At 37.9% G+C, this 13,972-nt stretch overlaps 1 non-coding gene across 1 annotated transcript; it reads left to right on the top strand.

Annotated features, from left to right (window-relative positions):
* The first annotated feature begins 3,850 nt into the window (after positions 1-3,850).
* On the top strand, positions 3,851-3,954 carry LOC127741820 (small nucleolar RNA R71). The gene has a single exon (XR_008003025.1). It is a non-coding gene; the product is annotated as a small nucleolar RNA R71 (small nucleolar RNA).
* Positions 3,955-13,972: the final 10,018 nt, after the last annotated feature.

Below are 13,972 nucleotides of genomic sequence, written 5' to 3'. Positions count from 1 at the left end.
TATATATCTATATATATATATAATTATAAATTTTTTTCACAATTTTATTTTTAATATGTAGTTACATAAAAAAATATAACAATATCAATAGTGCATTATAAAATTATAAAGTACCAATAATTTATAGCGTGTTTAGTTAAAAATATCACATATTTTATTAATTAAAATTAATTCTTTCAAATTTTTTTAAAAATTTAAAAATAAATGATAAATTATTAATTATTTGAAAGACGCAATACCTTTATAGAATACAAGATATAAGATATTTTTATAAAAGTTTTTCTTTCAACAACATAAATTTAGAAGAAAAATAAGTATTTTTTTATAAGAAAAGAATATCTAAAGTACACAATGTGATTACCAAATTATAACTACGTAAGTTATTATTAATATAATATATAAATTTTAAATATGTTAATATAAAATAAACAAATGATTTTTTTAAATAAATATAAAGATTATTATATAAAAAGTAATTTAAAAGTTACAAAGACTTGAGGACTCATGATGCTATGGATCATGATGGCTCGATCCACAGTTACTTCAGATCGGTTGCTAGTGGGGATGATAGAGCGTTGGATGAATTCCAACCATCCTCTAGCCACAGTCTTAAGGTCCAGTCTTCTCAATTGAACCGGCTTGCTTTTAGAGTCTCTTTTCCATTGAGCTCCTTCCACACATATGTCCATGAGGACTTGGTCCAACCTTTGATCAAAGTTGACCCTTCTAGTGTAGGGGCGTGCATCTTCTTGCATCATAGGCAAGTTGAATGCCAACCTTACATTTTTCGGACTAAAATCTAAGCATTTCCCCCGAACCATTGTAAGATAATTCTTTGGATTCGGGTTCATACTTTGATCATGGTTCTTAGTGATCTATGCATTGGCATAGAACTCTTGAACCATTAAGATTTCGACTTGTTGATGGAAGTCATTACTAAGCATTTCAAATTATTTTCTTTGGATCTCATGTCGGATCTCCGGATACAAGGGACCTCAGGGATCACCTTCTTCTTGGCCACAACTTCATGGAAGTGGTCTTGATGGACCTTTGAGATGAATTTCTCCAACTCCCATGACTCGAAAGTGGAAGCTTTTGTCTTCCCTTTCCTCTTTCTAGAGGTTTCTCCGGCCTTAGGTGCCATAGATGGTTATGGAAAAATAAAAAAGCTATGCTTTTACCACACTAAACTTAGAATGTTGCTCACCCTCGAGCAAAGAAAAGAAAGAATGGAAGAAAAAGAAGAAAATATGAAGGAAAGGGAGACGGGTGTGTATTCGGCCAAGGGGGAGAAGAGAGGGTTATGATGTGTGAAAATGAAGAAGGATAGAGGGGTTTATATAGTGGAGGGAGAGGGTAGTAGGTTCGGTCATTAGGGTGGGTTTGGGTGGGAAAAGTGATTTTGAATTTGAAGGTAGGTGGGGTTTATAGGGAAGAGTGGATGGATGTGAGTGGCGAAGAGGTGATGGGGAAGAGAGATTGAGGTGATTGGTGAAGGGTTTCTGGGGAAGAGTGTTATTGGATTGTGTGAAGAAGAGAGAAGGTGAGTTGAGGTAGGTAGGGATCCTGTGGGGTCCACAGATCCTGAGATGATCCTGTGGGGTCCACAAATCCTGAGGTGTCAAGGATAAATCATCCCTGCACCAATTAGGCGTGTAAAATGCCCTCTGCCTACAATCCTGGCGTTTAACGCCAGACTGAAGCTTGTTTCTGGCGTTAAACGCCAGCTTTATGCTTGTTTTGGGCATTCAATGCCAATCTGCAGCATGTTTCTGGCGTTAAACGCCAGTTCCATGCTTGTTTCTGGCGTTTAACGCCAGCTCTCCTCAGGGTGTAATCCTGGCGTTTAAACACCATACTGCTGCTTGTTTCTGGCATTTAATGCCAGATTCATGCTTTGTTCTGGTGTTGAACGCCATCCAAATGCTCCTTACTGGCGTTTAAACGCCAGTAAGCTCTTCCTCCAGGGTGTGCTATTTCTTCTGCTATTTTTTATTTTGTTTTTAATTTTAGTAATTGTTTTGTGACTCCACATAATCATGAACCTAATAAAACATAAAAGAACAATAAAAATATAGATAAATAAAAAAATTGGGTTGCCTCCCAATAAGCGCTTCTTTAATGTCAATAACTTGACAGTGAGCTCTCATGGAGCCTCACAAATCATCAGAGCATTGTTGGGACCTCCCAACACCAAACTTAGAATTTGAATGTGGGGGTTCAACACCAAACTTAGAGTTTGGTTGTGGCCTCCCAACACCAAACTTAGAGTTTGATTGTGGGGGCTCTGTTTGACTCTGTATTGAGAGAAACTTTTCATGCTTCCTCTCTATGGTTGCAGAGGAAGATCCTTGAGCTTTAAATACCAGGTAGTCCCTATTCAATTGAAGGACTAGCTCTCCTCTGTCAACATCAATCACAGCTCCTGCTATGGCTAGGAAGGGTCTTGCAAGGATGATGGATTCATCTTTATCCTTCCTAGTGTCTAAGATTATGAAATCAGCAGGGATGTAAAGGCCTTTAACCTTCACTAACACGTCCTCTACCAATCCATAAGCTTTTCTTATTGACTTGTCTGCCATCTCTAATGAGAATGTGGCAGCATGTACCTCAAAGATCCCTAGTTTTTCCATTACAGAGAGTGCCATAAGATTTATGCCTGACCCTAGGTCACACAGAGCCTTCTTAAAGGTCATAGTGCCTATGGTACAGGGTATTAAGAATTTACCAGGATCTTGTTTCTTTTGAGGTAAAGTTTGCTGAACCCATGTATCTAGTTCACTAATGAGCAAGGGAGGTGCATCTTCCCAAGCTCATTACCAAACAATTTGGCATTCAGCTTCATGATAGCTCCTAGATATTGAGCAACTTGCTCTCCAGTTACATATTCATCCTCTTCATAGGAAGAATAGTTTTCAGAGCTCATGAATGACAGAAGGAGGTTTAAAGGGATCTCTATGGTCTCTATATGAGCCTCAGATTCCTTTAGGTCCTCAATAGGGAACTCCTTCTTGTCTGGGAGACTTCCCATGAGGTCTTTCTCATTGGGATTCATGTCCTTCCCTTCCTCTCTAGGTTCGGCCATTTTGATTATGTCAATGGTCTTGCACTCTCTTTTTGGATTCTCTTCAGTATTGCTTGGGAGAGTACTAGAGGAGTTTCAGTGATTTTCTTACTTAGCTGGCCCACTTGTGCCTCCAGATTTCTGATGGATGACCTTGTCTCACTCATGAAACTTAAAGTGGCTTTAGATAGATCAGAGACTATATTTGCTAAGCTAGAAGAGCTATGCTCAGAATGCTCTGTCTGTTGCTGAGAAGATGATGGAAAAGGCTTGTTATTACTAAGCCTGTTTCTTCCACCATTATTAAAGCCTTGTTGGGGCTTTTGTTGATCCTTCCATGAGAAGTTTGGATGATTTCTCCATGAAGAATTATAGGTGTTCCCATAGGGTTCACCCATGTAATTTACCTCTGCCATTGCAGGGTTCTCAGGATCATAGGCTTCTTCTTCAGAAGATGCCTCTTTAGTACTGTTGGACGCATTTTGCCATCCATTCAGACTTTGAGAAACCATGTTGACTTGCTGAGTCAACATTTTGTTCTGAGCCAATATGGCATTCAGAACATCAATTTCAAGAACTCCCTTCCTCTGAGGCATCCCATTACTCACAGAATTTCTCTCAGAAGTGTACATGAATTGGTTATTTGCAACCATGTCAATGAGTTCTTGAGCTTCTGCAGGCATTTTCTTTAGGTGAATGGATCCACCTGCAGAATGGTCTAGTGACATCTTAGAGAACTCAGATAGACCATAATAGAATATATCTAAAATAGTCCACTCTGAAAGTATGTCAGAAGGACACCTTTTGGTCATCTGCTTGTATCTTTCCCAAGCTTCATAGAGGGATTCACCATCTTTTTGTTTGAAGGTCTGAACATTCACTCTAAGCTTGCTCAGCTTTTGAGGAGGAAAGAACTTAGCCAAGAAGGCAATGACCAGCTTATCCCAAGAGTCTAGGCTATCTTTAGGTCGTGAGTCCAACCATGTTCTAGCTCTGTCTCTTACAGCAAAAGGGAAAAGCATGAGCCTGTAGACTTCAGGATCTACTCCATTAGTCTTAACAGTCTCACAGATCTGCAATAACTCGGTTAAAAACTGGTAGGGATCTTCTGATGGAAGTCCATGGAACTTGCAGTTCTGTTGCATTAGAGCAACTAGTTGAGGTTTCAGCTAAAAATTGTTTGCTCCAATGGCAGGGATTGAGATGCTTCTTCCATCAAATTTGGAAGTAGGTGTAGTATAATCACCAAGCATCCTCTTTGCGTTATTATTTTTGGCTGCCATCTCCTCTTCCTTTTTGAAAATTTCTGTCAAGTCCTCTCCATAGGCTTGTGCTTTAGCTTCCCTTAGCTTCCTCTTTAGGGTCCTTTCAGGCTTTCAGGTTCAGGATCTGCTTCAACAAGAATGTCCTTGTCCTTGCTCCTGCTCATATGAAAAAGAAGGGAACAAAAAATAATAATAAGGATCCTCTTTACCACAGTAGAGAGGTTCCCTTATGTTAGTAGAAGAAGAAAAGAATAGAAGAAGGAAAAGAGAAAAATTCGAACTCAGAGAGGAAGAGGGGGTTCGAATCTTGAGATGAAGAGAAGTGTTAGTAAATGAATAAATAAATAGAAAGAGATGAGACGGAAGAATTTTTGAAAATTTAGCTAAAATAAAAGAAAAATATTAAAGTTAAAATTCGAAAATTAAGAAAAGGAATAAAATAAAAATTAAAATTTGAAATAATTAGTTAATTAAAAGAATTTTGAAAAAGAGAGAGGAGTTTTTGAAAATTAGAGAGAGAAAAGTAGTTAGGTGGTTTTGAAAAAGATAAGAAACAAACAAAAAGTCAATTAGTTAGTTGAAAAAGATTTGAAAATCAATTTTGAAAAGATAAGAAGTTAGACAAGATTTTTGAAATCAATTTTGAAAAAGATATGATTTGAGAAAGATATTTTGAAAAGATATGATTGAAAAGGATATTTTTGGAAAAGATTTGATCTTTTTAAAAATTTAAAATTGATTACTTGACTAACAAGAAATTAAAAGATATGATTCTAAAATTTAAAGATTGAACCTTTCTTAACAAGAAAGTAACAAATTTCAAATTTTTGAATCAATCACATTAATTATTAGTAAAGTTTTCGAAAATTTTGAAATAAAGATAAGAAAAGATTTTGAAAAATGTTTTCAACTTTTCGAAAATCATAAAATAAAAATGAAAAAGATTTGATTTTGAAAAAGATTTTGAAAAGATAGGATTTTTAAAATAAAAAATTTGACTTGACTTATAAGAAATAGCTAAGTTTTAAAAATTTTTGACTAAGTCAACTCAAATTTTTGAAATTTATGAGAGAAATAAGGAAAAGATATATATTTTTTAATTTTTAATGATGAGAGAGAAAAACATAAAAATAACTCACAACATGAAAATTATGAATCAAAACACATGATGCATGCAAGAACACTATAAATGTCAAGATGAACACCAAGAACAGTTTGAAGATCAAGATGAACATCAAGACTTATTTTTGAAAATTTTCAAGAAAAGAAAAATATGCAAGATACCAAACTTGAAAATTGACTCTAGACTCAAATAAGAAACACAAAAATATTTTTTGATTTTTTTGGTTTTATAATTTTTTTGTATTTTTCAAAAATTAATTGTGGAAAAACGAAAAAGAAGAAAATTTTGAAAGATTTTTGAAAACTTTTTGAAAACAAAATAAGAAGAAAATTACCTTATTTGAGCAACAAGATGAACCGTCAGTTGTCCAAACTCGAACAATCTCCGGCAACGGCGCCAAAAACTTGATAGGCAAAATTGTGATTTACACTTTTTATAACTCGAACAATTCTTAGTAATGGCTCCAAAGACTTGGTGCACACTACTATGGTTCACTCACATTCTTCACAACTTCGCATAACTAACCAGCAAGTGCACTGGGTCGTTGATGACATGTCATCATATACCTATTTTTCTATGCTTTTTCATACAAGAAATTGATGATTTGTGCTTAAGTATTGAATGCTTTTATACTTAAGTGGTATATTTCCTTGATCTTTTAATTTTATAAAACTTGTAGGAAATAAGAAGAAAAAGAAGCAAAGAAGCACAAAAAAGGAGGAAAAAAGAGCTTTGGGGCACACTTTGAAGTTGGGGCACACTTTGGAGCCTTAGGCCACGCTTTTAAAAGGGTGGCCCATGACCAAATTAAAGAAGGAAACAACCAGCACGCACACTGCCCTGCTCTTGCCAAGGGCAGGGCAGAATCATGATAAAAAAAGTGAGGTTGGAGCAAATTTTCGCTAAGTTAAAATCTGGCCGCTCACAGCATGACCATGCCTCCTTCAAAGGGCTATAACTTGAGCTACAGACGTCCAATTGATGTGCTTTCAGTTGCGTTGGAAAGCTGACATTTAGAGCTTTCCAACAATATATAGCAATTCATATTTGGCGTAAAATTGAGGCAGAAACAGAAGGCATCTTTAAGGGCCAAAAATAAGCGAAAATAAACCAATGTGCTTCCACCAAGGTTCGAAGCTGGAGCCTCACCCCAAAGCAAGTAGCGCTCATTTTTCTGCTCTGCCCTCTTGGAGAGCATGGCAATGTCGTGTTTCTCTTCATGAAGAACCAAGGAAAATTGCTCCCCCAATTGCTTGCCACAAGAATCGAACACGGCACCATGAGGAAGCAAAAAACTAGGCCTTACTTTGGTGCCAAGAAAACCAAGGAAAAGAAGTAGCGTGTGCATCCACCAAGTTTCGAACTTGGAACTTCACTTTTGGAAACACTGCCCTGCCCTCTGCGAGGGCAGGGCAGCATTTTGTGGTGCACGGCCAGCACCAGATTGGCGCACCAAGGAAGCTTCGGCAGCATCAGCACGCACGTACGGGCATCATTCTGGCGCACCAAAAAAAACTCTGCCCTGCCCTCCACAAGGGCAGGGCAGCATCCTGCAGCACCAACTCGCACCATACACACGCACCATGGGCCAGACGTATCATTTTCTGCCCTGCCCTCCACAAGGGCAGGGCAGCCTCCTGGGAGCAACATATGGGCCAAAATTCAATTTAATTCAATTTAATTCAATTCCTCACCAAATTGAATCAAAGCCAACCAAACCCATTTCTCCTCAAATCCAAAGCAAGCAAAGCCCACATCATCACTCAAAGGCACATGGATCAATTAAATTAGGATTTTCATTTTTGTAATTTGTTTTAATTTCATTTTCATTTTTTATTTTGTAAAGCCTATATAAAGGCATCAATTAGAGCTCGGAAGAGAAGGCTTGCTCCATTAGGGGGGAGTATTAGGATTTGAGAGCTCTCTCTCTTAGTTTTCATTTTCTGTTTTGAATCTTGGGTGGAGATTGGAAGAAATTCTGTTTTCAGTCTCCATCTGCAACCTCTCTTGTTCTTCTTCTGCAAACTTTCAAGTGAATTGTGATTTGAGTCAAAGTTTTCTTCATTGCTTTCATCTTTAATTTTCCTGCATCTTGTTTGTTGTTGGATCAAGGAAGGGATTGAGATCTAGACTTGTTTTCTAGTCTCTTTGATTCCCTGAGATCTTCATTTGTCTCTTTAAATTTCACAATTGAGCTTAATTACATTCTGTGTTGCTTCTTCAAGCAATTTTCCATTTCTGTTTAAATCTGCTGCACTTTTGTTTCATCTTTTACTTCTCTGCTTGATTGCTCTTTACATTTTCTTGTTGAATTTTAAATTTCCTGCACCCAATCCCCTTTACATTTAATGTAATTTATTTTTCGTGCAATTTAAGTTTCAGCTATTTTACTTTCTTGCACTTTAAGTTTTATGCAATTTTACTTTCTGCAACTTTAAATTTTCTGTCATTTACAATTCTGTTGGCTACATTTCATCCAATATCCCTCCAATGTTAGCTTGACTAAACTAATCACCCACTAAAGTTGCTTGATCCATCAATCCCTGTGGGATCGACCTCACTCTTTTGAGTTATTACTACTTGATGCGACCCGGTATACTTGCCGGTTGGATTTGTGTGTTGGAAAATTCGTTTTCCGCAAAAACACCATCAGTCGTCCAAGTAATAAACCTTACGTGAATAAGGGTCGATCCCACGGAGATTGTTGGTATGAAGCAAGCTATGGTCATCTTGTAAATCTCAGTTAGGCGGATTCAAATGGTTATAATGGTTTTCGAAAATAATAATAAATAAAGCATAAAATAAAGATAAAGATACTTATGTAAATCATTGGTAGGAATTTCAGATAAGTATATGGAAATGCTTTGTTCCTGTTGAATCTCTGCTTTCCTCCTACCTTCCTTCAATCCTTCATACTCCTTTCCATGGCAAGCTGTATGTAGGGCGTCACTGTTGTCAATGGCTACTTCCAATCCTCTCAGTGAAAATGGTCCAAATGCTCTGTCACAGCACGGCTAATCATCTGTCGGTTCTCGATCATATCGGAATAGAATCCATTGATTCTTTTGCGTCTGTCACTACGCCCAACAATCGCGAGTTTGAAGCTCGTCACAGTCATTCAATCCTTGAATCCTACTCGGAATACCACAGACAAGGTTTAGACTTTCTGGATTCTCAAGAATGGCCGCCAAAGGGTTCTAGCTTATACCACGAAGATTCTGGTTAAGGAACCCAAGAGATACACGCTCGATCTAAGGTAGAACGGAAGTGGTTGTCAGTCACGCGTTCATAAGGACGGATGATGATGAGTGTCACGGATCATCACATTCATAATGTTGAAGTGCAACGAATATCTTAGAACAAGAATAAGCTAAATTGAATAGAAAATAGTAGTAATTGCATTGAAACTCGAGGTACAGCAGAGCTCCACACCCTTAATCTATGGTGTGTAGAAACTCCACTGTTGAAAATACATAAGCGATGGTCCAGGCATGGCCGAATGGCCAGCCCCCAAATATGATCAAAGATGTAAAATCCCAGATGTCTCATACAATAGTAAAATGTCCTATTTATACTAGACTAGTTACTAGGGTTTACAGAAATAAGTCTAAATGCAGAAATTCACTTCCGGGGCCCACTTTGGTGTGTGCTTGGGCTGAGCTTGAACTTTTCACGTGCAGAGGCTTCTTTTGGAGTTAAACGCCAAGTTGTAACGTGTTTTTGTCGTTTAACTCTGGTTTGTGACGTGTTTCTGGCGTTTTACTAGAATGCAGCATGGAACTGGCGTTGAACGCCAGTTTGCGTCATCTAAGCTCGAACAAAGTATGGACTATTATATATTGCTGGAAAGCTCTGTATGTCTACTTTCCAAAGCCGTTAAGAGCGCGCCATTTGGAGTTCTGTAGCTCCAAAAAATCTATTTCGAGTGCAGGGAGGTCAGAATCCAACAGCATCAACAGTCCTTTTTCAGCCTGAATCAGATTTTTGCTCAGGTCCCCCAATTTCAGCCAGAAAATACCTGAAATCACAGAAAAATACACAAACTCATAGTAAAGTCCAGAAATGTGAATTTTGCATAAAAACTAATGAAAACATCCCTAAAAGTAGCTAGATCCTACTAGAAACTACCTAAAAACAATGCCAAAAAGCGTATAAATTATCCGCTCATCACATACCTTTCAAACTATGGTCAGAGGGACAACTATTTACTTCCACCTTAACAAAATAAGAGAGGTCTTCAAACTACCTCAACTATAAGATGATCTCGAATCCTTTAATAGGAGAATGGTGAGAGTAGATAAGCGTTTGGACCATGTTCTAGAGGACATATGCCTCCCTGGAACTAAGTGGATAACCAACTCAAAAGGTGTCCCAAACTAACTCAAGAGAGGAGATCTCAAACCAGTCGCTAGGGGCTGGTTGGACTTCATTGGGCATTCTATACTGCCCACTAGCAACCGTTCTGAGGTCACTGTCAAAAGAGCAGTGATGATTCATTGCATTATGCTGGGAAACGAAGTGGAGATTCATCATCTGATTTCTTGTGAGATTTACACAATCGCAAATAAGAACTCCACTGAAGCCAAATTGTCTTACCCAAGCTTAATCTCTCTACTATGTAAAGATGATGGGATAAAGATGGGAGTGGATGAGTTCAGCTCAGTCGAGCATCCAATCACTAAAAAGTCAATGGAGAGACAACAAGTACATGACAACTCCATCAAGAGGAGGGCGAAGGAGTTCCTCCCAGAAATCCCTCAAATTGACTACTGGGCCCGCCTAGAAGCATCTGTCACCAAGCTGCAAGAAGCTATGGATCAATTTAAAGAAGAGCAGCAAAATTAAAACAGCATGCTTTGCAAACTGCTTAAGGAACAAGAAAACCAAGGGTGTGAGCTACAGGAGCTGAAGTGCCAGAATCTCTCCCTTGAGGGACCAGACACCCCACAGATTGAAGGAGCACCTATCTCCCAAAATAAAGGTTGTTGAGTCCTAATCTTAAATCTATAATAACTTTTATTAGAAACCTATTTTAAGAATTACATGAATATTAGTAATTAGGGTCTTTATTTTTATTTTTATTTTTATCTCCAAGTAAGCTATAATTTATTTTTCTCATCATCATTAAACATGAATAAAATAGTAAATTTTTTTAGTAAAGATGCAATTATTTCGAGTTTTTAAGAGAAGAATTCAAATTATTTATTTGTGGTGGCAACAATTTTTGTCTTCTGAATGAATGCTTGAACAGTGCATATTTTTTATAGTGAAGTTTATGATTGTTAAAATTGTTGGCTCTTGAAAGAATGATGAAAAGAAAGAGAAATGTTATTGATAATCTAAAAAATCATAAAATTAATTCTTGAAGCAAGAAAAAGCAGTGAAAAATACAAAGCTTGCAAAAAAAATGAAAAATAAAGAAAAAGCAAGCAGAAAAAGTCAATAGCCCTTTAAACCAAAAGGCAAGGGTAAAAAGGATCCAAGGCTTTGAGCATTAATGGATAGGAGGGCCCAAAGGAATAAAATCCTGGTCTAAGCAGCTAAATCAAGCTGTCCCTAACCATGTGCTTGTGTCATGAAGGTCCAAGTGAAACGCTTGAGACTAAGTGGTTAAAGTCGTGATCCAATGCAAAAGAGTGTGCCTAAGAACTCTGGGCACCTCTAACTGGGGCCTCTAGCAAAGCTGAGTCACAATCTGAAAGGTTCACCCAATTATGTGTCTGTAACATTTATGTATCCTGTAGTATTACTGGAAAATAAGATGCTTAGGGTCACAGCCAAGACTCATAAAGTAGCTATGTTCAAGAATCAACATATTAAACTAAGAGGATCAATAACACTATCTGAATTCTGAGTTCCTATGGATGCTAATCATTCTGAACTTCAAAGGATAAAGTGAGATGCCAAAACTATTCAGAAGCAAAAAGCTACTAGTCCCGCTCATCTGATTAGAATTTGAGATTCACTTAAAACACTGGGATTCTATTGCAACTTAATCCTCTTTTTATCCTATTTTATTTATCTAGTTTCTTGAGGACAAGCAACAGTTTAAGTTTGGTTTTGTGATGAGCGAATATTTTATACGCTTTTTGGTGGTATTTTCATGTAGTTTTTAGTATGCTTTAGTTACTTTTTAATATATTTTTATTAGTTTTTATGAAAAAAACACTTTTCTGGACTTTACTATGAGTTTGTGTGTTTTTCTATGATTTCAGGTATTTTCTGGCTGAAATTGACGGACCTAAGCAAAAATCTGATTCAGAGACTTAAAAAGGACTGCAGATGTTGTTGGATTCTGACCCTCCTGCACGCAAATGGATTTTCTGGAGCTACAGAAGCCCAATTGGTGCACTCTCAATTGCATTGGAAAGTAGACATCTTGGGATTTCCAAAAATTTATAATAGTTTATACTTTGCCCGAGATTTGATAGCGCAAACTGGCATTTAAACGCCAATTTTTTACCCTTTTCTGGCGTTAAACGCCAGAATTGGCATAAAAGTTAGAGTTAAATGCCTAAACTGGCACCAAAGCTGGCATTTAATGCCAGGAATAGTCTATGCACGTGAAAGCTTCAATGCTCAGCCCAGACACACACCAAGTGGGCCCTGGAAGTGAATTTCTGCACTATCTATCTTAGTTTACCCATTTTATGTAAACCTAGGTTACTAGTGTAGTATAAAAATTACTTTTAGAGATTCATTTTGTACCTCATGACATTTTACATCTGAGTTTGTATCTTCTACGGCATGAGTCTCTAAACTACATGGTTGGGGGTGAGGAGCTCTGCTATGTCTCGATGGATTAATGCAATTATTTCTATTTTCTATTCAATCACGCTTGTTTCTATTCTAAGATATTCATTCGCACTTCTACATGATGAATGTGATGATCCGTGACACTCATCACCATTCTCAACTTATGAACGCGTGCATGACAACAACTTCTGTTCTACCTTATATTGAGTGTGTATCTCTTAGGTTTCTGGTTCACACGTTTGATTGCCTCTCCTGACAACAGAGTGTTCAAATCCGTGAAACCAGAGTCTTCGTGGTATAAGCTAGAATCAATTGGCAGCACTCTTGAAATTTGGAAAGTCTAAACCTTGTCTGTGGTATTCCGAGTAGGATCTGGGAAGGGGTGACTGTGACGAGCTTCAAACTCACAAATGTTGGGCGCAGTGACAGTGTGCAAAAGGATCAATGGATCCTATTCCAACACGAGTGAGAACCGACAGATGATTAGCCCTACGGAACCCGTAGTTGGACCATTTTTACTGAGAGGACAAATGGTAGCCATTGACAACGGTGATCCACCAACATACAGCTTGCCATAGAAGGAGCCTTGCGTGCGTGAAGAAAACAACAGTAGGAAAGCAGAGATTCAGAAGACAGAGCATCTCCAAAACCTCAACCTGTTCTCCATTACTGCATAACAAGTATTATTCATTTCATGTTCTTTTACTTTTTACAAACAAAACTCTTTTCATTATTAATCTCCTGACTAAGTTTTATAAGATAACCATAGATTACTTCAAGCCGACAAAGACGACCCAGTGCACTTGCTGGTTAGTTGTGCGGAATTACAAAAGTGTGATTGTGATTTCGTGCACCAAGGAGCACCTGAGGATTGTGCTGTAAATCCTAAAGGAACAAAAATTGTATGCTAAGTTGTTGAAGTGCGAGTTTTGGAAGAAGGAAGTGAAATTCCTAGGTCACATGGTGAGCAAGGGAGACATTGCGGTGGATCCCTCTAAGGTAGAAGTGGTGATGGAATGGGAAAGATCGACGACTGTGACAGAAGTTAGGAGCTTTTTGGGCTTGGCCAGATATTACCGGAGAATCATTGAAGGATTTTTCAGGATTGAACTACCAATGACGAAGTTGACAAGAAAAGAAGCGCCTTTTGTTTAGACGTCCAAGTGTGAAGAGAGTTTTCAAACTTTGAAGGAAAAGTTAACTTTGGCAACTGTTTTGATCTTTTCGAAACCGCATGAACTGTTCAAAGTATACTGTGATGCTTCTCTGAAGGGTTTGGGTTGCGTGTTGATGCAACACCAGAACGTGGTGGCTTACGTGACGTGTCAGCTGAGACCGCACGAGGTGAATTATCCGACTCATGACTTGGAATTAGCGGCGATTGTGTTTGCATTGAAGATTTGGAGACACCACTTGTACGGGGTGAGGTTTAGCGTCTTTTCTGATCATAAGAGTCTTAAGTACATCTTTGATCAGAAAGAGCTAAATATGCGTCAAAGGAGGTGGATAGAGCTGCTAAAGGATTATGACTTTGAACTGAGTTATCATCCCGGAAAGGCGAATGTGGTAGCAGACGCTTTGAGTCGGAAGTCCTTGGCAATAGCTTGGATGAGAATCAAGGAAGAGGAATTAGTAGATAAGTTTATAGATCTTAAGCTGGATATCGGTGGAGTTACCGGAAAAGCTTGTTTGAACCAGTTACAGATTTCAAATACGTTTAAGGCAGAAATTCAAAGGGGTCGACAAGATGAACTAAAGCTTCAA

This window comes from Arachis duranensis, chromosome 9 (genome assembly GCF_000817695.3).
Source record: "Arachis duranensis cultivar V14167 chromosome 9, aradu.V14167.gnm2.J7QH, whole genome shotgun sequence".
Lineage (NCBI taxonomy): Eukaryota > Viridiplantae > Streptophyta > Magnoliopsida > Fabales > Fabaceae > Arachis > Arachis duranensis.
This window is presented reverse-complemented; position numbering and strand designations above follow the sequence as displayed.